Source organism: Bufo bufo, chromosome 3 (assembly GCF_905171765.1).
Source record: "Bufo bufo chromosome 3, aBufBuf1.1, whole genome shotgun sequence".
Classification (NCBI taxonomy): Eukaryota; Metazoa; Chordata; class Amphibia; order Anura; family Bufonidae; genus Bufo; species Bufo bufo.
In genome coordinates, this window is record NC_053391.1 from 484,795,793 (window position 1) to 484,821,682 (window position 25,890).

Genomic DNA, 25,890 nt, shown 5'->3' on the forward strand with positions numbered 1-25,890 from the left:
ATCTGTCCTCTCATCCCTTAACTCAATTTGAAACTAGCATCCTGGAAAAGGGGCTCTCATTTGTACCTACACCAAGGTTCAACCTCTTTAGAACTATAGTTGACATTAACTTATTCGTCCAGAAACTAAGGTGGTTCAAACATTTCCGCAATATAGAGAAAAAACAGAGCTTGGAACTGGGGGTCCCAACCAATATGGTAGCGGATGTGAGACTTCTGCAGAGTCTAGTGGCCCCACATGAAATTGCACCTGGGGAGGACCCCTTCACACCTTTAAAAAATAGGTGTACAAAAACCCCACCAACAACCTATACAAACTGTATTGATGTATTCTTGAACCTTGGGGCAGACTAGATGGGCCAAATGGTTCTTATCTGCCGACACATTCTATGTTTCTATGTAACCTAGTGAGCACCGAACTGGAGTCAACACATTTATACTCTGCCCCCCCCAAACTGTACACAGGAGGAATCACGGGCATTAGAAATCCTTGCACTAAACATGAGCATAACTATTAAGCCATCTGACAAGGGGGGAAACACTGTCATTATGGACACAGATAACTATAAAATAATGTGTGAAAAACTTCTGGCCCCATGTGACTGCTATGAAATATTGGAGGGGGACCCCACGGTGAAGTATAAACAAAAACTCAAGACTATATTAGACACAGCAAAAAACAATAAATTAATCAGAGTAAATATGACTTTCTCCTCCCGCAGCACCCACAGATAGCAACATTCTACTGCCTCCCCAAAGTACATAAGGGGTACGACCCACTCAAAGGGCGTCCGATAGTATCAGGCATAAATAGTTTGAGCCAAAATGTGGGAATTAATGTAGATAAAATTCTATCACCCTTTGTACAATCACTTCCCTCGTATGTTAGGGACACGGGAGACCTCTTAAAACAGCTAGAGGGTATACAACTAGAGGATGGGTGCATACTAGGCATCAATCCCACATGAATAGGGCCTACATGCAGTGGCACATTTTTTATCCACGCGCGGATGCCAATTTGTGGCACATAACAGCATGGTTTTAAAGTTACTTGAGTTTGTACTTAAGAGGAATTATTTCCTTTTCAATGGCAAGTTTTACTACCAGCTCAGGGGCATCGCGATGGGGTGTTCATGTGCCCCATCTTACGCAAATTTTCTCCTGGGCTGGTGGGAAAATACTCTTGTCTTTTGTGACGAGACAATGCTAGAAGTCCAAAATGTCCAGCAATGGGCACGTTATATTGATGACGTGCTGGTCATCTGGAGGGGCTGTCCAAAGTCTTTTTCCGTCTCAATAGGAATCAGATTGGTTTACGTTTCACTTCAGAGTGTGACGAGACACAGTTGCCTTTTTGGGATATTCTCATTACCAAAAATCAAGACAGAAGTCTTGACAGAACAATTTTCCGCAAGCTGACCTCAGCGAATTCCCTCCTGAGGTGGGACAGCTGTCATCCTTTCCCCCTCAGGAGGGGGATCCCTCGGGGTCAGTATTTAAGGATAAGGAGAAATTTCTCCAAAGACGCAGAATTTAAAAAACAAGCAGCTACCTTGAAAAAGAGATTCATGGATCGGGTTACCCTATTGGTACATCAACACCGGCCTATCAGGCTGCAAAGGCCCGTGACCGCACCTCTCTTCTTAACCCCAATAAAAAGATAACAACTAGTGACAATGTTTCTCTAACAAAGGCGCAGGAGATACGCCTGATTAGTACATTCAATGAGGCCTCTACTGGCATAAGAGAGTGGCATAAGAGAAATAATTGCGAAACATTGGCGTGTACTTAGAATGGATCCTGACCTCTGTGCGACTATAAAAGAATGTCCAAGCATAACATATAGGAGGGGTAAAAGTGTACGAGACTGGACGGTGAATAGTCATTTTTCACTAATACCAGCACCTAAAACTTGGCTGGAAAAAGGAATCCATGGCAATTACAGATGTAGTGGATACATAGCCTGCAAGTACATGCAATGTGGAAAATCCTTTAGGAGCAGTAATACGGGTAAAACTTATGTCATTAGAGATCTGATTAACTGCAAGACTACAGGAGTTGTTTATAAAATCACATGCTCCTGCAATAAGGAATATATTGGCAAAACAAAGAGGGAACTAAGAAGGAGGATCGGGGAACATATAGGCGACATTCATAATTGTAGGGACACCTCTGTCTCGCTCCATGTAAGAACTGAACATGGTGGGGACTCGAGGTGCCTCTCCTTTATGGGCATAGAGAAAGTGAAACCACCACTGAGATGTGGAGATTGGAATTAGAGAATCCTTCAATGTGAGGCAAGATGGATTTTCGATTTGAAAACTGTATACCCCAATGGCCTCAACGAGCAGCAGAGCTTTACCTGTTTTATCTGAGTAGCCACTGATGACGTAATCCAGAATGGTCTAATGGATCTGTTTTTCATATCCCTTCCATCTGCATCCCACAACTAACCTTGTGAGGATATATGTACTGATGAGAAACCTGCCAAACAAATTCATATTAAATGATTGTATTGAATAAATCTGCCGTCCGGCATTGGAGATGGCATGCGACCGTGCAGTGTCTGGACGTCATCCGGTTGCCTGGCAACATGGGACGCACAGACACAGACGCACGGAGCTTCCGGCAGCCCCAATGATCATGTGACGTCAGCTTCCGGTGGAAACTGAGAGCACAGTAACAGCGTGCGTTCCACATGCGTGCCACAGCGGTGAGTAGGCGGAAAAGGGGGGTGGTAATTGCCCGAGGCGCCGGATTTAAAAGGCGATATGGCGTATCATGCCGTATCTCCGCACTCTTTGCATTTTGCGGTGAGACGAGGGTATTTTTGGGGACACTTTCCCATACCCTGTAGGGACGAGTACCACTGACCGTCTGTACACCCTCCAAACTACAAGGAAGGAATATTTATCCTGAAGTAGTAAGTAGAGGATACATACTAAATAGCTACTTTTGAATGTCTATATGAATAAGTATACTTAGTGATCGCGGTCTCTTTGCGTGTCCTTTTCAATTTTTTGTAGAAACCCTTTGACTTCAGTAAGCCCCTGATGAGTTCCAACTCTATAGAATGAAACATGGCATGTAGGGCTATATAGTAAGGGCTTTACAGGGACTAGGCCCCATTATAGGGACAGGTTCCGTATGGGGTCGCCCCTGTCGGGGCGGGTGCTCTGTGTTGGTGAGGCAGGTCGATGAGGCTAGCCCCTTAACCACCAATACAGGGAGGGCTTTAGACCAGGGCACAACAGGAGTGTCCATACCGCCATACCCACAGAAGCACTGGTCACCAGTGTCCTATTGCTATACCAGGGCACTGACGCCACCCACTGTTTGCTGGTCGTGTGTCTACAGGACGGGGTAAGATCCACCCATAATTATCCTACTGCGGCCCCAGATGGTGGCAATATATGTGTATATATGTATGTATGTTTTTGTTTCGTCCTACTGCAACCACCTATGCTTTTAGCGATTTATTAGTAAAAGTTATATTTTATATGCCCAGTCCACAAGTGGAATTAAGGACACTGTGGGAGACATAACTTCTTGCTCTGTATAAAGTATAGGTGAGATAGTCAGTGGGCAAAGGTCTGTGAGGGGCTGGAACAACAGGGGGACACAAGATGTGCAGGAGCAGCAGCTTCAGGACTCTCCAAACTTCCCAGTTCCCTCCCACAGTAACTTACCCCAGTGCTGCTGTGTGGAGTAGTGGGACCAGTGAGAGAAGAGAAATTAACTTTATACTGGAGGCACAGTAACACAGGAGGTCAGAGAGAGCAGCGTCTCCATTATCTCCTGCTGCCTCGGCTCTCCTGCAGAGAGGGGGGGGCTGTCCGCTAATGTGCGGTCCGTGAATGTTTACTTTGGAGAAAGGAACAAGCGCTGCAAAGTATTGTGCGGTCCCTTTCACCAAAGTAAAATGATATGTGTGCCAGTGCTGCACTCCAGCACCTGACAACAGCCAGGCGCCTGAAAGTATAGTAACTGCCCGGCTGGTGGCTCTGGCTGTAGTATAAGCAGACAGGCAAGGGGCCCACCGGGCATTTCACCGGCTTCCCAGTAAGCCAGTCCGACCCTGGTTGTACCCCATGTCCTGGATACATCTGTGTGTGGTGGCAGAGGCGTAGCTATGGGCTCATTCATGGGCCCTGGTGCTAGAGCTCTGTTTGGGCCCCCCTTCCCCCAGTGCTTTGTGGCCAGGGGCAGGGAAGCACATAGCCAAATTCTTGGCCTAACCCCTTCCCTCCAGCCAGAGGGGTAACTTGACCAGCATGCACTCTCTATAATGCCAGTGTCTTTTTATGTGGCACAAGGGTCTTTGGGCCCCTTCAGGCTCCTGGGCCCGGTAGCGACTGCTACCTCTGCACTCCCTATAACTACGCCCCTGTGTGGTGGCTCTGGAAGCACTGACTCCAGCCACACTTCACTCCTTGTGAATCTCCTCCAAATTCTTTCCACCACACTTTTTCCTTCCACTCAACTTCTGATTAATATGCTTGGATACAGCACTCTGTGAACAGCCAGCTTCTTTAGCAATGACCTTTTGCGGTTTACCCTCCTTGTCGAAAGTGACAATGACTGTCTTCTGGACAACTGTCAAGTCAGTAGTCTTCTACATGATTGTGTAGCCTACAATATCTATAATATAGAATTTTTTCACAACAGTGATAAGAACTGCACAGAGATACAGACAAGGGAAGTACACACATTCGTGGGCATAGTACACACAAGACACTGCAGCCAGCACGCAACCCCAAGCAACCAGCATACACAGGAGTCAGCCTGCAGCCAGTTCACGAGAGGGCATGAAGCCAGCCTGCACGGCCATAACTGTCACAGTGAACCACACTGTGACATGCGGTCATAGACCGCAGCAATCAAATGGTTGACAGCTGGGACTGGATAATTTCCTGACACCAGCTGTGAAGCAGGAGCCTGTTCTAAGTACCTGGGCTGTTAATAACATTCATTCTTAAAGCAGGAGCGCTCCAGGTGCCACCAACCCCCCTTTACTGCAGCAATGTCAAAAGACGTTGCTAAAGGACAATTATTATTATCCTTCTTTTTGGCGGAATATGCAACGAAGGCCCCAAACAAAGCCTCCATCGCAGATGTGAAGATGCCATTGGAATGCTAAAGGCCGAGCAAGAAAACCTTCTAAAGGAAAATCAGTTTTCTCAATTTTATGAGGAACACTCCAGAACTGTACATGCGTGTAAGTACAGCCTTACAGTTTCCACAGATGGACATATTTAAAAGGGTTATCCAACCTCAAAAATGCCCCTTACCTCGCTCCCCGGCACCTGCATCGCTTTTGATGGCAGAACGGCCGCCGCTGCAGCTCCTCCTCGCACGGATCAAAACATCCAGCGATTGGGGGGGTTTCGGGGGTTGGCAGGCAATTGGAGCGGGGACACGTGCTCAGCCAATAGCAGCCCGCAACGGGAAAGAGCCTCTCTAGCGTCACCTCAGATGTTTTGATCCACGGGACGGGGAGATGCAGCGGCGGTCGTGCGGGCATCAGAAGCGACACTGGTGCCAGGGAGCGAGGTAAGTACAATCTGTGTGAGGGGCCCAGGCATTTGGAGAGGCATTTTTGGGGTTGGATAACCCCTTTAAGTGTCCATATAACAGATGTAACACCTGAACTCACCATGGTTCTTCTCAACTGAACTTATAGCGCCATAAGGTCATGCGTACTAAGCAGTAATGCTACAAAAAACTGAGGTACAAGTCCACCTAACATACTTTTCCTCTCTTTAGGATCTACTATTGATTTGAACAAAATAAAAAGTTTAAACGGTACCAATCTGATGCAGCATATTTTGTTTCATAATGTGTTAAATGGATTTGTTTTCATTCTGTTCACACATTCTGTACTAGTAAAAATTCAAGATGGCTGTATGCAGTACAATTTTAGCCAAATCTACTGATGATTTCCATGGAATTGGCCAACAATATAGGAGAGCATGCACACGACCGTACGTATTTTGTGGTCCGGAGATTACGCATAGCTCCCATGTCGTATCCGCATTTTTTGTGGACCCATTGACTTAAATGGGTCTGTGGGCACCATTTTATGGCCGAGAATAGGACATGTTCTATATTTCGTGATATGGACATTAGGGATGTGGAAAGCACATGGCTGTCTTGCGTGTGCTTTCCACAACTGTATGTCGTTCCACAAAGGACAGAACATGTCCTATTCTCAGCTGCAAAATACGGCCCATGGACCCAGACTCAAGTCAATGAGTCTGCAAAAAATGTGGATGCAACAAGGACATCATCCATAATTTGCAGACCGCAAAATACATACAGTTGTGTGCATGACCCCTTAGTCTACTTTTACACTCGCGTTTTGGCTCTCCGTTTGCGAGATCCGTTCAGGGCTCTTACAAGCGGTCCAAAACGGATCAGTTTTCATTCTAATGCGTTCTGAATGGAAAAGGATCCGCCCAGAATGCATCAGTTTGCATGAGTTCAGTCTCCATTCCGCTTTAGAGACTGACGAAATTGAGCCAAACGGATCCGTCCTGGCACACAATGTAAGTCAATGGGTTTTCTCTGACACAATCTGGCACAATAGAAAACGGATCCGTCTCCCATTGACTTTTAATGGTGTTCAAGACGGATCCGTCATGGCTATGTTAAAGATAATACAAAAGGATCCGTTCAGAACGCGGGTGTGAAAGTAGCCTTAACACGTACAGGGGCCTTCCTGATATCTGCCTTTGCTCCCCTGGAAAATCGGTGCAACAGATTATTCCCCTATAAAACTATAATAAGACAGTTAATCTTGTCCACATAGCATATTTGTAAGGAAATTTCTTGGAAACGTAACCTAAAGGATTAATCATCATAGTTGAAGACTTTCTTGTGCAGCCACAATTACCTCCGGCAAAACAGATCTGAGAGAATGCCAACATAAATCAGGTTTTCCAGTTAAGAGGCTGATATAGGGACATATCCAAACCAAACAAATGAAATGTATAAATCACTTGCAGCCCTTCCAACACTTCTGGCCAAGCTTGGAGACCACACACTGCCCAAACTAGAAGCACAACACTTTCACCTAGGATGTTCTAAAAGGTCAACTTGCAGAGCAGTGAATAATGAGAATGTCTTTTGGGATGCAGCAGAGTGAGAACCTACTGTTCTGCTGTGCACCGTCAAGTTGCCGTATTTGTCAGCAACCACGCCACTTCCTCATGCTGGCAAGCAACTATCCTATGAAAGTTTCCGTTCTTTAAGAATACATTGCCTTGCATCATTTTTGGTGATTCACATTAATAAAAACAAACTGAACTGAGGCATTTCACTCCAGACACAGCCCTCACCCACTGTTATTTCTAGCACCTTACAAATAAGGACAATTACGAGGATGAGGGAGGCTACTTCTGTACAGTAGCTCAGCCAACACTAATGTTTGATTCACACTTTCTTTTCACTTCCTGACTACAAGTACCCTAAAACTGTCAGCAGGAGGAAGTCACCATCTTAAGAGCGTCTGAGCACCAGACACCATCACTTATAAAATCATCACTATGAACAGACAGGTAAGTGCAAATGTTCAGTCTTTTTAAAGAAATGCAAGAAATTAAGGACGAGATACACTATTAGTAGGTGTGATACTGTCTTAAAGTCCAAAAAAAGGTTAGAATGTCATGATTTTAACAATTAGGTGATGCCTGTAAGCGCTGATTATATGTTACATGTTACCATGCAACGCATACAACTTGTTGCACTTGCTTTAAAGTATTGCACTAAAGCCATGGATCCAAAATGTTCAGACATGAAGGCATACTTAGAGTGTACACAAGTGTAATGATTTTCCTCCAACAGACATACTGCACTGACATGAACAATGTGCCACCTGCTTCAAATACAAGTAAAGTGGAAGTTTGACTATTTGGATGCACGTGGAGTTACAAAGATCTCAGAGCTAAAAACTGAATTGGCACATTCCAGTGGGAGCCCCAGTTCACAGACCACCGCCAATGAGAACCTCTCTATAACGTCAGACATTTTGTAAAGTTCTGATTCTGATAGGTCACAGCCCCGTAGGATGAACGACGATTGTTCAAACGGTAATGGACTGAAAATGCTACACCATGCTTATAGGGTACCTAAACTTTCATACAACTTGCTTTTAAACAATTAGAAATGCCCTAAAATTCTTTTTTGTAAATCATTTTATTAATTGATGTTACTGTCTTCATGGCATAACAGGCCCCCAATGTTCGAACCCGTCTATATATCGCTTTTTCACTGTCGCACATACATAATCCAAAGACCATAGCCATATACTTGGTGTACGGACTCCAAAGTTCTACAAAGACAGGTGCCGCAGTGGGCTTGGTACTGGCGGGAACACACATCACTGCTCCTGCCTGTGCCCGCTCTGCTCAAGGCTCTGCAAAGCACATCAGTGCAGGAGACCCTACATTGATGTGGGCTTCGAAGGAGTAACGATGTGTGCTCCTGCCAGTACTGAGCTCACTGGAATCCGTACACCACATACATGTCTACAGTGCACGAATTCTGTATGAGCAACAGTGATGAGCGCTATAGACAGGCTGGAACTTCGGGGCCCTGTTATGACATAAAAACAGTAAAACTAGTTAATAAAATACATTACAAAAAATAGACTTAGGGCCTTTATAACAGTTTAAAAGCAATAAAATGTTTATTTTTAGTGACACTTTACGTTTTGCTGGTACCATTACTCTCTGATGCCCCTTGGCAACTGGATACAAAATATCACTTTGGCAGCAAATTCTACTAAAATCCAAGTGCTCCTTAGCACTATTTAAAAGGTATAGGTATACCCATCTAAGACATGTATGGTACTATATACACAGGATATGCCATAAATGTCTAATAGATAATGGTCCTGCTGCAAACTCTCATCCCTTGGTATTAGAAACCTGGCCCTCTCTTGCATCTCATAGTACTTCACCCACTGAACCTTCTACGCTTCCCATTCATACACCACCTCCTCATCACGCCCTCTCTCTGTTGGTGTCCTTCAAGGCTCTGTCCTGGGTCCCCTACTTTTCTCCATTTATACATTCAGCCTGGGACAGATCATAGAGTCCCATAACTTCCAATACCACCTCTATGCTGATGACACTCAAATCTACCTCCCTGGCCCAAATGTGGCTTCCCTTCTATCTAGAATCCCAGAGAGTCTATCAGCTATATCTTCATTCTTTTCCTCTTGATTCTTAAAACTCAACATGGAGAAAACAGAATTCATCATATTTCCACCATGTCACTGAGCCTGCCTATCAGACCTATCCATTAAGTTAACAGCACCATGCTTTCTCCAGTCTCACAGGTCCACTGCCTGGGGTTAACATTTGATTCTGCCCTTCTTTTTAACCATACATCCAAACTTTTACCTCCACCTTCCACTTTCAACTCAAGAACATCTCTTGTATTCACTGCTTCCTCACCCCTAAGTCAACTAAAATGCTAGTGCACACCCTCCACATTTCCCGCTTGGACTACTGCAGTGGGCTTCCATCTGGCACTCTTGTATCCTTCAACTCCACTGCCAGGGAATCACCCTCTCCTCTCATTTCTCTTTTCTGCCTATTCTTTTTGCCAAGCCCTTCACTGGGTCCCCATTGCCCAGCAAATTCAGTTCAAGACACTAACAAGTACATATAAGGCCGGTCACAATCCGTCCACTCCTTACATCTCTAACCTGCTTTTTAGATACATTACCCACATGTAATCTTCGATCCTCAAAAAAACTCATTCTTTGTTTTTCTTTTGTCTTTTCCTCACACAATTGTCTACAATATTTCTCACGTGGATCTTCCATAATCTCGCTACCCCAGCACACCAGACTCTCCCCCAACATCCGAACCTTCAAAAGCCACCTGAAAACCCACCTCTTCAAGAAAGCCTTCCAAAGCATGTTGCCACCATACAGCCAGATAAGCCTCACCTACTGCACCTTTCCCTTGTAGATTGTAAGGTCTCACGGGCAGGGTCCTCTCCCCCTCTGCCCCAGACTTAATAGTTTCATGCTTATTGTATTTGTGTTTTTATATTGCGTATGTGGAATCCCTTATAGCTGTACAGCACCATGGAATTAATGGCACTTTAAATAAATAATAGTAATATCCATAGACAGTTCGTACAAGTCTATGGGACAGTCGGAGACAGCCAAGTACAGTCTCTGGCAGTCTCATAATGTTGAGCAGTAGGAGGCATGTGTGACGCCCAGCTTTATTAAAATCTTATCCCCTTTATAAATTCTATCAGAAAAGTATGTTTCCAAATCTACCCCCCCCCCCCTACCTCCCTGATAATCAGCTAATTACAGGGTTCTTGTAGTTGAAGCATAGGGTGATCATCCGTTATCACAGCTGAGAACGGCATTTGCACATCTGTGGTGATACACTCTTATCCATGTTATACATGGTTGCACTAAGTCCAACCATGCATCAAGAGCAGCTACTTCTACTCTATGGTGGGGTGGCCAAGGAAGACAGACCAATTAGTAGTTAGTAGACTCTATTCACACTAGTGTCACTGCTGTGTTGGCTACATCTTCTGATTGACTTTGAGCAGCAGATTGCACCATTCTTGCCATCAAAAATACAGCCAGATGGAAGCTGAGACATAACCCCAGACACAAGTGAGAACAGAGCCTTATTACTTTGAAATCATTTAAGATTTATTCTGTTTGATATGCCATGCACTAAACTTTAACTTTGTAATACGTTTTTATTCTCCTTTCACATGTGAAGCTAGTGAGAAGTGACAATCCTGCTGGCTTTATTTTACCAGAGAAGAATGCACTGTGGGAGCTTAGTGCAATGCAATTTGGTTATGTGAATTGCTGTTTCCAGGGCAAAATAGCAGAAACTCCCAAGCAATTATGCAAATGACATGCAAAAAAAAACCTTAAAATAAGTGCATAAAAAGTAAATCTCTTTCCTAGGCTAGGCTGACATGGTGACTTTCGGTTGCAATTGCACTTCCAGTTTTTGTAGACTTAAACTATGAAATGTTGATGAAAGAAGAACTATGCTTAAAGGGGTATTCCAGATTTCATGCTCTTTATTTTAATAGAAAATCATACAGTTTTCCAATATACATGTATTTAAAATTCTACAAACAGACATTTCTTATATCAGGCGGTTGACTCCTATGTGAGGAAGAATGGTATAGCCCAGTGATGGCGACCCTTTTACAGACCGAGTGCCCAAACTGCAACCCAAAACCCACTTATTTAAGTGCCAACACATCAATTTACCCTGAATATTACAGAATGTAGTATCTTCCATGTACTTTATCATTTAGCTATAATAGCCTGCCTACATTCAGTGCACTGCCTGTGCTGTACATAGTGCACCCTGCGCTGATGAATGGCAGGAAAAGTCTAAGGCATATTGGTACACCATAGACTTATTCCAGGGCATGGGTGCCCACAGAGAGGGATCTGAGTGCCGCAGGTTCGCCACCACTGGTATAGCCCATGTATGTGTCCTGTGTGAAACATGGCATCAGTGATGTGACACTCATATCATATAACTTTACTGACGTTCAGTAAGCATCAGTGTTACATGATATAGAAGGCTGGGTCAGCACACAGGACATGTGATAAGTAAATAGGACTAGTAGTGGAATCAGGATTTTTATTGCCGTTATTACAGTAACTACATTTCTATGTATTTACATAGCTGCCTGTCTGCGGGTGACTTGTACAATTATACTTGTTAAGGTCACGTGACTGACGCCATGTTTAGTCCTATCCAGCTCTCCTATGGATGCATAGGGCTCTTTCACACCTGCGTTCTTTTCTTCCGGCATAGAGTTCCGTCGTCGGGGCTCTATGCCGGAAGAATCCTGATCAGGATTATCCCAATGCATTCTGAATGGAGTGAAATCCGTTCAGGATGCATCAGGATGTCTTCAGTTCCGGAACGGAACGTTTTTTTGGCCGGAGAAAATACCGCAGCATGCTGCGCTTTTTGCTCCGGCCAAAAATCCGGAACACTTGCCGCAAGGCCGGATCCGGAATTAATGCCCATTGAAAGGCATTGATCCGGATCCGGCCTTAAGCTAAACGTCGTTTCGGCGCATTGCCGGATCCGACATTTAGCTTTTTCAGAGTGGTTACCATGGCTGCCGGGACGCTAAAGTCCTGGCAGCCATGGTAAAGTGTAGCGGGGAGCGGGGGAGCAGCATACTTACCGTCCGTGCGGCTCCCGGGGCGCTCCAGAGTGACGTCAGGGCGCCCCAAGCGCATGGATCATGTGATCGCATTGGACACGTCATCCATGCGCATGGGGCGCTCTGACGTCATTCTGGAGCGCCCCGGGAGCCGCACGGACTGTAAGTATACCGCTCCCACGCTCCCCGCTCCTACTATGGCAACCAGGACCTTAATAGCGTCCTGGCTGCCATAGTAACACTGAAAGCATTTTGAAGACGGTTCCGTCTTCAAATGCTTTCAGTACACTTGCGTTTTTCCGGATCCGGAGTGTAATTCCGGCAAGTGGAGTGCACGCCGGATCCGGACAACGCAAGTGTGAAAGAGCCCTAAAATGGGTCATACCATTTTTTCCTTTAGGGAGGCTACTGTATGGATAAAACAAAGGTCTGCAAGCAAAATTTTTAATAGATGTTGTGAGAAATGGACAACAATTCTCATAACTTTTATTATCTGTGTATGTTTTATACCTGTCGTGTGATCTCATATAAGTTCATGCCATTCTGTTATTGTACGCGCCGTTCCGTCTGGGCCTGCAGGTGGACTGCGCACTGCCCTTGGAGGAAATCAGTTTATCAACTGAATGTTAAAAAAACTGTCCCTTTGCAAGTAGTAATGAAGGTGGTTCCTGGAAATGCAGACAGCATGGAACCTCACCCAGCAGGGGTCCAGAAGCTTTTCAAATACAGTGCCAGAGGATGAAGAAAATATCTCATAAGTGATAACTCATCTCTGGTACGACTCACGTATTAATAATTGTGATCATTGCATTCCGCGTGATGTGGGCATCGTACGGGGTCTAAACACCCCATCCCTGACAGCATTCCAACATAACCAGTATCTCACCATCTGGGACAACCACATCCGTCATGTGTGGTATCAAAATGATCAGCCGGATATAATATACATTAGTAAAACATGTCAGGTCCTGAATATCCATTAGTGTGGACAGGAAGCCATGTTTTATTTCATATCTGCCAGCTGAATAAGAGAGGTGGACCCTGCACAGGTAATGAGGGCCATCCCAGAAGGCTGGGACAGAATAGGAGGGAGACTCCTCTCAGCTCCACCCTCTGCCAAATGGGGCTAAAAATTAACTATTGGGAACATTTCTTTGAAATAATTTGGGGATCCGATCAACATTGGGTTGTGTTCCACTTTCCTCCTGTCCCCGGAAAAAACAGAATGGACTCTGACCACACAATTCGTTGAATGAGAACCTTTCTGGTTTTTATACTTTTATTTTTATACAGTTTTGTGCATGTTCATGTATGTCTTATTTCTTTTAACTTTTTGTAACTAAGTACTGTACCTTTTTAGTACATTAAAGCACATTTAAAGGGGTTGGCCACCCTAAGTATCAAAAATCCAAAGTTCCCCAGACAATAGCCAAAACTATGAAGTATTAGTATCTAAAGCTAAATGTACTGCTTATATATAATTTTTCTAACCTGTCCACCATGGCACACTTCCCTGGAGGAGCTCCTTAGACCGGATGTGTGGGAGGAGCAGCTGTAAAGTGAAAGTAAATATCCCAGCATGCACTGCAGGAAGCATGTTCAGAGGAGCAGTCACATGACATCCCCGCCCACCTGTGTTTCCATAGAGACAAGAGCCCCTCAGACATTATCAAAAAACTGCTGTACAGACATAGTAATAGAAGGAACGCCCCAGTCCCAGCAGTAAGCTGTACAGATATAGTAATAGAAGGAATGCCCCAGTCCCAGCAGTAAGCTGTACAGACATAGTAATAGAAGGAACGCCCCAGTCCCAGCAGTAAGCTGTACACACATAGTAATAGAAGGAACGCCCCAGTCCCAGCAGTAAGCTGTACACACATAGTAATAAAAGGAACGCCCCAGTCCCAGCAGTAAGCTGTACAGACATAGTAATAGAAGGAACGAACCAGTCCCAGCAGTAAGCTGTACAGACATAGTAATAGAAGGAACGCCCCAGTCCCAGCAGTAAGCTGTACAGACATAGTAATAGAAGGAATGCCCCAGTCCCAGCAGTAAGCTGTACAGACATAGTAATAGAAGGAATGCCCCAGTCCCAGCAGTAAGCTGTACAGACATAGTAATAGAAGGAACGCCCCAGTCCCAGCAGTAAGCTGTACAGACATAGTAATAGAAGGAATGCCCCAGTCCCAGCAGTAAGCTGTACAGACATAGTAATAGAAGGAACGCCCCAGTCCCAGCAGTAAGCTGTACAGACATAGTAATAGAAGGAACGCCCCAGTCCCAGCAGTAAGCTGTACAGACATAGTAATAAAAGGAACGCCCCAGTCCCAGCAGTAAGCTGTACAGACATAGTAATAGAAGGAACGCGCCAGTCCCAGCAGTAATCTGTACAGACATAGTAATAAAAGGAACGCCCCAGTCCCAGCAGTAAGCTGTACAGACATAGTAATAGAAGGAACGCCCCAGTCCCAGCAGTAAGCTGTACAGACATAGTAATAGAAGGAACGCCCCAGTCCCAGCAGTAAAGAGAGTTTACTACCCGTCCCACACATATGTTTCTGGGGGGGGGCAGCCATGAACAGAATGAATAGAGAGGAAGATTTATCATTTGCCTTGTTTCTGAAAAGTGGCGTTAGAAACTTGCAAACTATGTGTTTGCGACTTTTTAACTGCGCCTTTAACCACTTCACAACCGCCGATTGACTATAAACGTCCTATGGGCGGTTGTCTATCTCTGAATGGACGTTGTGGAACGTCCATTCAGAGATGGCAGCTGCACGCTAATTGTGCAGCTGCCGAGCAGAGGGCCCACGGTCAGTGACAGCAGGGCACCCCAGAGAGAAGGCAGGGACAGTTCTCAGGTGTCCCTGCCTTCTAGATTGCTGTATACACAGCGCTCAGCGAAAGCTGTGTATACAGATCAGGAAGCGCTATGCGACTGCCGGGGCCGGGAGAATGCAGGAGCTGTTGGGTCTTCCACAGACCTCGATCAGCCCTGCACTGAGGCTGTACAGCGCTGTATTATGCTGTACAGCCTCTCTGGGGGGTGTATTTCCCCTGTAACTGGGGTTGACATAGTAGTTACAGGAGAAATCAATAGTGAAGAAAAAAAATTATAAGGGCTTCTGTCACCCCCCTAAACTAATTTTTCATTTTTTGGCTACTTAAAATCCTTATACAGCGATTTATCAATATATAGTGCTCTTACTCTTTTTCGTTCTGTAGTTTCTTCAAAAAACGGACTTTTATAATATGTAAATTACCTCTCTACCAGCAAGTAGGGCGGCTACTTGCTGGTAGCAGCCGCATCCTCCTTTCATAAAGACGCCCCCTCCTCATGTTGATTGACAGGGCCAGCGAGTGCTCTCGTCCTCTGGCTGGCCCTGTCTGCGTTTTAAATCTCGCGCCTTCGCCGTACCGGTCTTCAGTCGGCGCAGGCGCACTGATAGGAGGACGCTCGCTCGGCCGCTCCCTCCTCAGTGCGCCTGCGCCGGGTGTAGATGTGACGTCATCGGCGCAGGCGCATTGAGGAAGGAGCGGCCGAGCGAGCGTCCTCCTCTCAGTGCGCCTGCGCCGACTGAAGACCGGTACGGCGCAGGCGCGAGATTTAGAATGCAGACAGTGCCAGCCAGAGGACGAGAGCACTCGCTGGCCCTGTCAATCAACATGAGGAGGGGGCGTCTTTATGAAAGGAGGATGCGGCTGCTACCAGCAAGTAGCCGCCCTACTTGCTGGTAGAGAGGTAATTTACATATTATAAAAGTCCGTTTTTTGAAGAAACTACTGACCTTATGGGGGACGCAAAGTGTAAAAAAAAATATATAAATTCCCCAAGTAATTGAAAAAAAATGTTAAAAATAGAAAAAATAAATAAAATAGACATATTTGGTATTGACGCATCCGTGAGGTCAGACTATGAATATATCACATGATCCACCCCATCTGATAAACACCATTTAAAAAAAGTGTCAAAAAAAGCCATTTTTGTCACCTTACATCACAAAAAGTGCAACATCAAGTGATCAAAAAGGAGTATGTCCCACAAAATGGTACCAATAAAACCATCACGTCATCCCGCAAAAAATGAGCCACTACATAAGAAAATCGCTCAAAAAATAAAAAAAAACTATAATGGAGACATTAAAACATAATTTTTTTGTTTCAAAAATGTTATTATTGTGTTAAAGTAAAATAAATAAAAAAGTATACATATTAGGTATCTCTGCGTCCATAACAACCAGCTCTATAAAAATATCACATGACCTAACCACTCAGGTGAACACCGTAAAAAAATAAAAATTAAACCAGTGCCAAAAAAAGGAATTTGTTTTGTCACCTTACATCACAAAAATTGCAACACCAAGCGATCAAAAAGCGTATGCCCCCCAAAATAGTACCAGTCACCTCGTCCCGCAAAAAAATGAGACCCTAACTAAGACAATCGGTCAAAAAATAAAAAAGCTATGGCTCTCAGACTATGGAGACACTAAAAGATCATTTTTTTTGTTAAAAAATGCTTTTATTGTGTAAAACTTAAATAAATAAAAAAAGTATACATATTAGGTATTGCCACGTCCGTAACGATCTTCTCTATAAAAATGTCACATGACCTAACCCCTCAGATGAATGCTGTAAAAATAAATAAATATAAGCTGTGCTAAACAGCCAATTTTTTGGACACTTTGCCCCATAAAGTGTAATAATGAATGATCAAAAAATCATATGTACCCAAAAATGGTACCAATAAAAACGTCAACTCTTCCTGCAAAAACGAGACCATGCACAAGATGATCAGCAGAAAATTTTTAAAAAATGGCGTTCAGAAAATGGAGACACAAAAACATAATTGTTTTCCAAAAATGCTTTATTATGTAAAACTGAAACAAAGAAAGTAGACATATTTGATATCATTGCATCCGTAACAACCTGCTCTATAATAATAGCACATGATCTACCCTGTCAGATGAATGTTGTAAAAAATACAAACTGTGCCAAAAGAGCCATTTTTTGGTTACCTTGCCTCAAAAAAAAAAAGTAATATAGAGCAATTAAAAATCATATGTACGCCAAAATAGTACCAATTAAATTGGCACCTTATCCCCTAGTTTCCAAAATGGTGTCACTTTTTGGGAGTTTCTGCTTTAAGGGTGCATCAGGGGGGCTTCAAATGGGGCATGGCATCTAAAAACCAGTTCAGCAAAATCTGCCTTCCAAAAACCATATGGTGCTACTTTTCTTCTGCGCCCTGCCGTGTGCCCTTACATCAGTTTACGACCACATGTGGGGTGTTTATGTAAACCGCAGAATCAGGGTAATAAATATTACGTTTTGTTCGGCTGTTAACCCTCGATGTGTTAAAGAAAAAATGGATTAAAAAGTGAAGTTTAGAAATTTCATCTACATTTTCCTTTAATTCTTGTGGAACACCTAAAGTGTGAACAAAATTTGTAAAATCAGTTTTGAGTAACTTGAGGGATGTAGTTTCTACAATGGGGTCATTTATGGGGGTTTCCACTATGTAAGCCCCACAAAGTGACTTCAGAACTGAACTTAAAAAAGTTGACTTTGGAAATTCTTAAAAATTTCAAAAATTGCTTCAAAAATTCTAAACCTTCTAACGTCCTAAAAAGAATAAAATTACATTATTAAAATGATGCCAACATAAAGTAGACATATGGGAAATGTTAATTAATGAATATTTTATGAGGCATCGCTATCTGTCTTAAAAGCAGAGAGATTCAATTTAGAAAACAGCAAATTTTTTTCAAATTGTAGTTAACTTTTGGATTTTTTTTATAAATAAACGTAAAAGAAATTGACTCAAATTTACCATTAACATGAAGTACAATGTGTCACGAGAAAAACAATCACTGAATGGCTTGGATAAGTAAAAGCGTTTCAAAGTTATTACCACATAAAGTGACATGTCAGATTAGCAAAATTAGGCCTGGTCAGGAAGGGGGTAAATGGCCCGGTCTGGAAGTGGTTTAAAAAAAAAAAAAGGGGGCGTGACAATGGCAAAGAGGTGGCGTGACCAGTCGCCCCAACAAATGTATGTTCTTTTTCGCCAGTTTGCTGACTCAAATGAAGCCAGAAATCTATGGCAGCACTTACCTGTCAGAGATTTTTGTTTAGGTGCACGGACTGCCGGAGAAGGGGGATCTTTTGAGTGGGGGGACAGCCCTCTGTTGCACAAGAGCTCTGATTAATAAATTTGTATAAATTCATCTGCTCACATAGCGAGGAGCATTCTGTCTATCATCACACGACTTACTCCCAGCTAACAGCCTAGAAATCATCTATGAAACTATGACTGCCCTTAACCTGGCGAAAAAAAAGGGGGAACGAGTGTAGTCAGAAATCTCTATATGGGCTCATTCAGACGGCCGTATGCTGTCCGCAAAAATACTGAATGCTATCCGTTTTTTTGCGGATCCGCAAAAAAACGGATCTGCAAAAAAACGGATAGCATTCAGTATTTTTGCGGACCCATAGACTTCAATGGGGCCATGTCCTGATTTTCACGGACAAGTATAGGACATGTTTCATTTTTTTTGCGGATCCGCAAAAAAACGGATAGCATTCAGTATTTTTGCGGACAGCATACGGCCGTCTGAATGAGCCCTATATCAGAGATCTCTATATACAATGTACAGGGGCTCACACATCTGTATATTCAGTGTACAGGGGGTCACGGATCTCTATATACAGTGGTGGGGTCACATCTGTACATACAGTGTACAGGGGGTCACGGATCTCTATATACAGTGGTGGGATCACACATCTGTATATACAGTGTACAGGGGGTCACGGATCTCTACATACAGTGGTGGGATCACACATCTGTATATACAGTGTACAGGGGGTCACGGATCTCTATATACAGTGGTGGGGTCACATCAGTATATACAGTGTACAGGGGGTCACAGATCTATATATACAGTGATGGGGGTCACACATCTGTACATACAGTGTACAGGGGGTCACGGATCTCGATATACAGTGGTGGGATCACACATCTGTATATACAGTGTACAGGGGGTCACGGATCTCTATATACAGTGGTGGGGTCACATCTGTATATATACAGTGTACAGGGGGTCCCAGATCTCTATATACAGTGATGGGAGTCACATCAGTATATACAGTGTACAGGGGGTCACAGATCTCTATATGCAGAGATGGGGGTCACACATCAGTATATACAGTGTACAGGGGGTCACGGATCTCTATATACAGTGGTGGGGTCACACATCTGTACATACAGTGTACAGGGGGTCACGGATCTCTACATACAGTGGTGGGATCACACATCTGTATATACAGTGTACAGGGGGTCACGGATCTCTATACACCCTGTACAGAATTATTAGGCAAATGAGTATTTTGACCACATCATCCACTTTATGCATGTTGTCTTACTCCAAGCTGTATAGGCTCGAAAGCCTACTACCAATTAAGCATATTAGGTGATGTGCATCTCTGTAATGAGAAGGGGTGTGGTCTAATGACATCAACACCCTATATCAGGTGTGCATAATTATTAGGCAACTTCCTTTCCTTTGGCAAAATGGGTCAAAAGAAGGACTTGACAGGCTCAGAAAAGTCAAAAATAGTGAGATATCTTGCAGAGGGATGCAGCACTCTTAAAATTGCAAAGCTTCTGAAGCGTGATCATCGAACAATCAAGCGTTTCATTCAAAATAGTCAACAGGGTCGCAAGAAGCGTGTGGAAAAACCAAGGCGCAAAATAACTGCCCATGAACTGAGAAAAGTCAAGCGTGCAGCTGCCAAGATGCCACTTGCCACCAGTTTGGCCATATTTCAGAGCTGCAACATCACTGGAGTGCCCAAAAGCACAAGGTGTGCAATACTCAGAGACATGGCCAAGGTAAGAAAGGCTGAAAGACGACCACCACTGAACAAGACACACAAGCTGAAACGTCAAGACTGGGCCAAGAAATATCTCAAGACTGATTTTTCTAAGGTTTTATGGACTGATGAAATGAGAGTGAGTCTTGATGGGCCAGATGGATGGGCCCGTGGCTGGATTGGTAAAGGGCAGAGAGCTCCAGTCCGACTCAGACGCCACCAAGGTGGAGGTGGAGTACTGGTTTGGGCTGGTATCATCAAAGATGAGCTTGTGGGGCCTTTTCGGGTTGAGGATGGAGTCAAGCTCAACTCCCAGTCCTACTGCCAGTTTCTGGAAGACACCTTCTTCAAGCAGTGGTACAGGAAGAAGTCTGCATCCTTCAAGAAAAACATGATTTTCATGCAGGACAATGCTCCATCACACGCGTCCAAGTACTCCACAGCGTGGCTGGCAAGAAAGGGTATAAAAGAAGAAAATCTAATGACATGGCCTCCTTGTTCACCTGATCTGAACCCCATTGAGAACCTGTGGTCCATCATCAAATGTGAGATTTACAAGGAGGGAAAACAGTACACCTCTCTGAACAGTGTCTGGGAGGCTGTGGTTGCTGCTGCACGCAATTTTGATGGTGAACAGATCAAAACACTGACAGAATCCATGGATGGCAGGCTTTTGAGTGTCCTTGCAAAGAAAGGTGGCTATATTGGTCACTGATTTGTTTTTGTTTTGTTTTTGAATGTCAGAAATGTATATTTGTGAATGTTGAGATGTTATATTGGTTTCACTAGTAAAAATAAATAATTGAAATGGGTATATATTTGTTTTTTGTTAAGTTGCCTAATAATTATGCACAGTAATAGTCACCTGCACACACAGATATCCCCCTAAAATAGCTAAAACTAAAAACAAACTAAAAACTACTTCCAAAAATATTCAGCTTTGATATTAATGAGTTTTTTGGGTTCATTGAGAACATGGTTGTTGTTCAATAATAAAATTAATCCTCAAAAATACAACTTGCCTAATAATTCTGCACTCCCTGTATACAGTGGTGGGGTCACATCTGTGTATATATACAGTGTACAGGGGGTCCCAGATCTCTTTATACAGTGATGGGAGTCACATCAGTATATACAGTGTACAGGGGGTCATGGATCTCTATATACAGTGATGGGGGACACACATCAGTATATACAGTGTACAGGGGACCACGGATCTCTATATACAGTGGTGTGGGGTCACACATCAGTTTATACAGTGTACAGCGGGTCCCAGATCTCTATATACAGTGGTGGGGGTCACACATCAGTACATACAGTGTACAGGGGGTCCCAGATCTCTATATATACAGTGGTGGGGGTCACACATCAGTATATACAGTGAACAGGGGGTCCCAGATCTCTATATACAGTGGTGGGGGTCATACATCAGTATATACAGTGTACAGCGGGTCCCAGATCTCTATATACAGTGGTGGGGATCACACATCAGTATATACAGTATACAGTGGGGGGGGGGGGGGTTACATATCACCACATACAGAGTGCAGGAAGAAGAGGGCACACATTTACTGATATCACTGACCTCAGCCATACTGACAGCTCAGAAGGGGTTAAAGCTCCTGAACGGTTGGTCTGGCTGTAATATCATGTCTGTGATAAGACCCCAGAGTAGAGGGGCCATAACTAGGACAGACACTGGAATTCCTCACAGTTTGCGGTCCACAGCGCTTACCTGGCTCTGCTACATCCTCACATGTTGGCAGGATTCTCTCAGTACAGGGGAAACAGAGGGGGCAGAGCCTGCAGTCAGATCAGCTATTACAGCTTCCCCTCAGTCTCTCTTCCTCCTGCAAAAGTTTCTTTATTTTAGCTTTTAACAAGTGTCCCTGCTAAGCCCCTGCCAGCCCTGCACAGCCAGGAGTGCCAGTCACAGAAGGAAAGCACCTCTGATACAAGCAGGGTGCTTTAGTACCCAGACAGCAGCACACTCCTTCAGGCATGGACGTGCAGGGATAGACAAGGGGGGCTGATGTGAGAGCTGCTGTGGAATCTGTTGCTGTCAACTCTCAAGATGAGATCCAAAGAGCTGTCACTATCAGTGAAGCAAGCCATCATTAGGCTGAAAAAACACAACAAACCCATCAGAAACATAGCAAAAACATTAGGCGTGGCCAAAACCACTGTTTGGAACATTCTTAAAAAGAAGGAACGCACCTGTAAGCTCAGCAACACCAAAAGACCCGGAAGACCACGGAAAACAACTGTGGTGGATGACTGAAGAATTCTTTCCCTGGTGAAGAAAACACCCTTCACAACAGTTGGCCAGATCAAGAACACTCTCCAGGAGGTAGGTGTATGTGTGTCAAAGTCAACAATCAAGAGAAGACTTCACCAGAGTGACAACAGAGGGTTCACCACAAGATGTAGACCATTGGTGAGCCTCAAAAACAGGAAGGCCAGATTAGAGTTTGCCAAAGTTCATCTAAAAAAGCCTTCACAGTTCTGGTACAACATCCTATGGACAGATGAGACCAAGATCAACTTGTATCAGAGTGATGGGAAGAGAAGAGTATAGAGAAGGAAAGGAACTGCTCATGATCCTAAGCATACTAACTCATCAGTGAAGCATGGTGGTGGTAGTGTCATGGCGTGGGCATGTATGGCTGCCAATGGAACTGGTTCTCTTGTATTTATTGATGATGTGACTGTTGACAAAAGCAGCAGGATGAATTCTAAAGTGTTTCGGGCAATATTACCTGCTCATATTCAGCCAAATGCTTCAGAACTCATTGGACGGCGCTTCACAGTGCAGATGGACAATGACCCAAAGCATACTGCAAAAGCAACCAGAGTTTTTTAAGGGAAAGAAGTGGAATGTTATGCAATGGCCAAGTCAATCACCTGACCTGAATCCGATTGAGCATGCATTTCACTTGCTGAAGACAAGACTGAAGGGAAAATGCCCCAAGAACAAGCAGGAACTGAAGACAGTTGCGGCAGAGACCTGGCAGAGCATCACCAGGGATGAAATCCAGCGTCTGGTGATGTCTATGCGTTTCAGACTTCAGGCTGCAATTGACTGCAAAGGATTTGCAACCAAGTATTAAAAAGTGAAAGTTTGATTTATGATTATTATTCTGTCCCATTACTTTTGGTCCATTAACAAGTGGGAGGCACATATGCAAACTGTTGTAATTCCTACACCGTTCACCTGATTTGGATGTAAATACCCTCAAATAAAAGCTGACAGTCTGCAGTTAAAGCACATCTTGTTCGTTTCATTTCAAATCCATTGTGGTGGTGTATAGAGCCAAAAATGTTAGAATTGTGTCAATGTCCCAATATTTATGAACCTGGCTGTATTTGTGGCCTGTGCCAATGTGAGCCTGCTTGCAAGTGGGGCTTTCTATGAGCCCTTAATTAACCACTTGACCCTTACCATACATGTACGTCACACTTAAGGACCAGGGACGTACATGTACGGCGTGCTGATCAGGCGGGTGCAGGAGCAGTGCCTGCCCGATCAGCGGCATGGACCCGGCAGTCACTGACAGCCGGGTCCCTGCTGCATACGCCGGCATTGGTGAAAACACAGATGCCAGGGTATTAACCCCTTGTATGCTGCGGTCAAAGCTGACCGCGGAATGCAGAGGGTTTGCGGAGGGTACGCCTGCCCTCGTCATCCCCATCGGGTCCCCGCACTGTAGTGGCAGGGACCTGATGGCAGAGAAGGCAGCCTGATGCCTTCCATAGGCATCGGAACTTGCCTTCTATGGAAGCCTGTGAGATCCAGCCCTTAGGTTGTATTGTAATGCATTGCAGAGAGGATCAGACCCCAGAAGGTGTAGTCCTATAGTGGGACACAAAAAAAAATGAAAAAAAAAAATGTGTTTTTCATAATAAAAAATAAATAAAGTGCGTTCGTAATGACCAGCTCTATAAAAAAAATAAAAAAAATAAAATAAAAAAATCACATGATCCACCCACTCACCTAAACGCCGTAGAAGAAATAAAATAAAAACTGTGCTAAAACAACAATTTTTTTGTCACCTTACATCACAAAAAGTGCAACACCAAGCAAACAAAAAGGCCCCCCAAAATAGTACCAATCAAACCGTCACCTCATCCCGCAAAAAATTATCCCCTACATAAAACAATTGGGCGAAAAGTAAAAAAAACTATGACTCTCAAAAACATTATTTATTTTTGTTTCAAAAATGCTTTTATTGTGTTAAAAGTGAAAAAACAAAAAAAAGTTGACATATTAGATATCACCGTGTCCGTAACAACTAGGTCTATTAAAATATCACATGACCTAACCCCTCAGATGAACACTGTAAAAAAAGAAAATAAAAACGGTGTCAAAAAAGCAATTTTTGTCACCTTACATCATAAAAAGTGTAATACCTAGCGATCAAAAAGTCATACACACTCCAAAATAGTACCAATGAAACCGTCATCTCATCCCGCAAAAAGTGAGATCCTATCTAAGACAATCTCCCAAAAAATAAAAAAGCTATGGCACTCAGAATATGGAGACACTAAAAACATGATTTTTATTTTGTTTCAAAAATGCATTTATTGTGTAAAACTTAAATAAATAAAAGAAAATAGACATATTAGGTATTGCTGTGTCCGTAACAACCTGCTGTATAAAAATATTACATGACCTAACCCCTCAGGGGAACACCGTAAATAAAATAACTGTCAAAAAAGCTATTTTTTTGTCACCTTACATCACAAAGTGTAATACCAAGCGATCAAAAAGTCATATGCACTCTAAAATAGCACCAATCAAACCGTCATCTCAGACCGAAAAAAATGAGCCCCTACAGAAGACAGTCGCCCAAAAAATAAAAAATAAACTTTGGCTTTCAGAATATGGAGACACTGAAAAATAAAAAAAAATGCTTTATCATGTAAAACTGAAACAAACAACCCAAAAAAGTAGTCATATTTGGTATTGTTGTGTCCGTACAAATAATAAAAACAAATAAAAACAAATAATAAAAACTGTGCCAAAACAGTTATTTTTTTGTTACCTCACAAAAAATGCAATATAGAGCAAACAAAAATCATATGTACCCTAAAATAGTACCAACAAAACTGCCACCTTATCCCGTGACATCAGGGGGTCTTCAAATGTGACATGGCAACTTAAAATTATCCCAGTGAAATCTGCCTTCCAAAAACCATATGGTGTTCCTTTCCTTCTGAGCCCTGCCGTGTGTGCCTGTACAGCAGTTTACAACCACATATCATATGGGGTGTTTCTGTAAACTACAGAATCAGGGTAATAAATATTGAATTTTGTTTGGCTGCTATCCCTTGCTTTGTTAGTGGAAAAAAATGGATTAAAATTGAAAATCTGCCAATAAAGTGAAATTCTGAAATTTCATCTCCATTTTCCTTTAATTCTTGTGGAACACCTAAAGGGTTAACAAAGTTTGTAAAATCAGTTTTGAATACCTTGAGGGGTGTAGTTTCAAAAAGGCCATTTGTGGGTGGTTTCTATTATGTAAGCCCCACAAAGTGACTTCCGACCTGAACTGGTCCTTAAAAATTGGGTTTTGTAAATTTTCTTAAAAATTTAAAGATTTGCTTCTAAACTTCTAAGCCTTCTAACGTCCCCAAAAAAAGAAAATGTAATTTACGAAATGATCCAAACATGAAGTAGACATATGGGGAATGTAAAGTAATAACTATTTTAGGAGGTATCACTATCTGTTTTAAAAGCAGAGAAATAGAAATTTAGAAAATTGTGAATTTTTCCAAATTTTTTGTAAAATTGGTTTTTTTAATAAATAAAAATGAAATA

General features: G+C 43.3%; 2 protein-coding genes across 9 annotated transcripts in view; one reads left to right on the plus strand and one right to left on the minus strand.

The window, feature by feature from the left end:
• Window positions 1-25,890, minus strand: part of UBAC2 (UBA domain containing 2) — a 196,510-nt gene that overhangs the window by 117,630 nt on the left and 52,990 nt on the right. The window lies entirely within an intron of this gene.
• Window positions 7,204-25,890, plus strand: part of GPR18 (G protein-coupled receptor 18) — a 30,794-nt gene continuing 12,107 nt past the window's right edge. For 2 of the 3 annotated variants that reach the window (XM_040425277.1, XM_040425278.1), the window contains exon 1: window positions 7,205-7,558. The gene's annotated coding sequence lies outside the window, so the exon portion shown is untranslated. Of the gene's footprint in view, window positions 7,559-25,890 lie in introns of all 3 variants that reach the window. The other variant, XM_040425279.1, reaches the window with a different exon arrangement.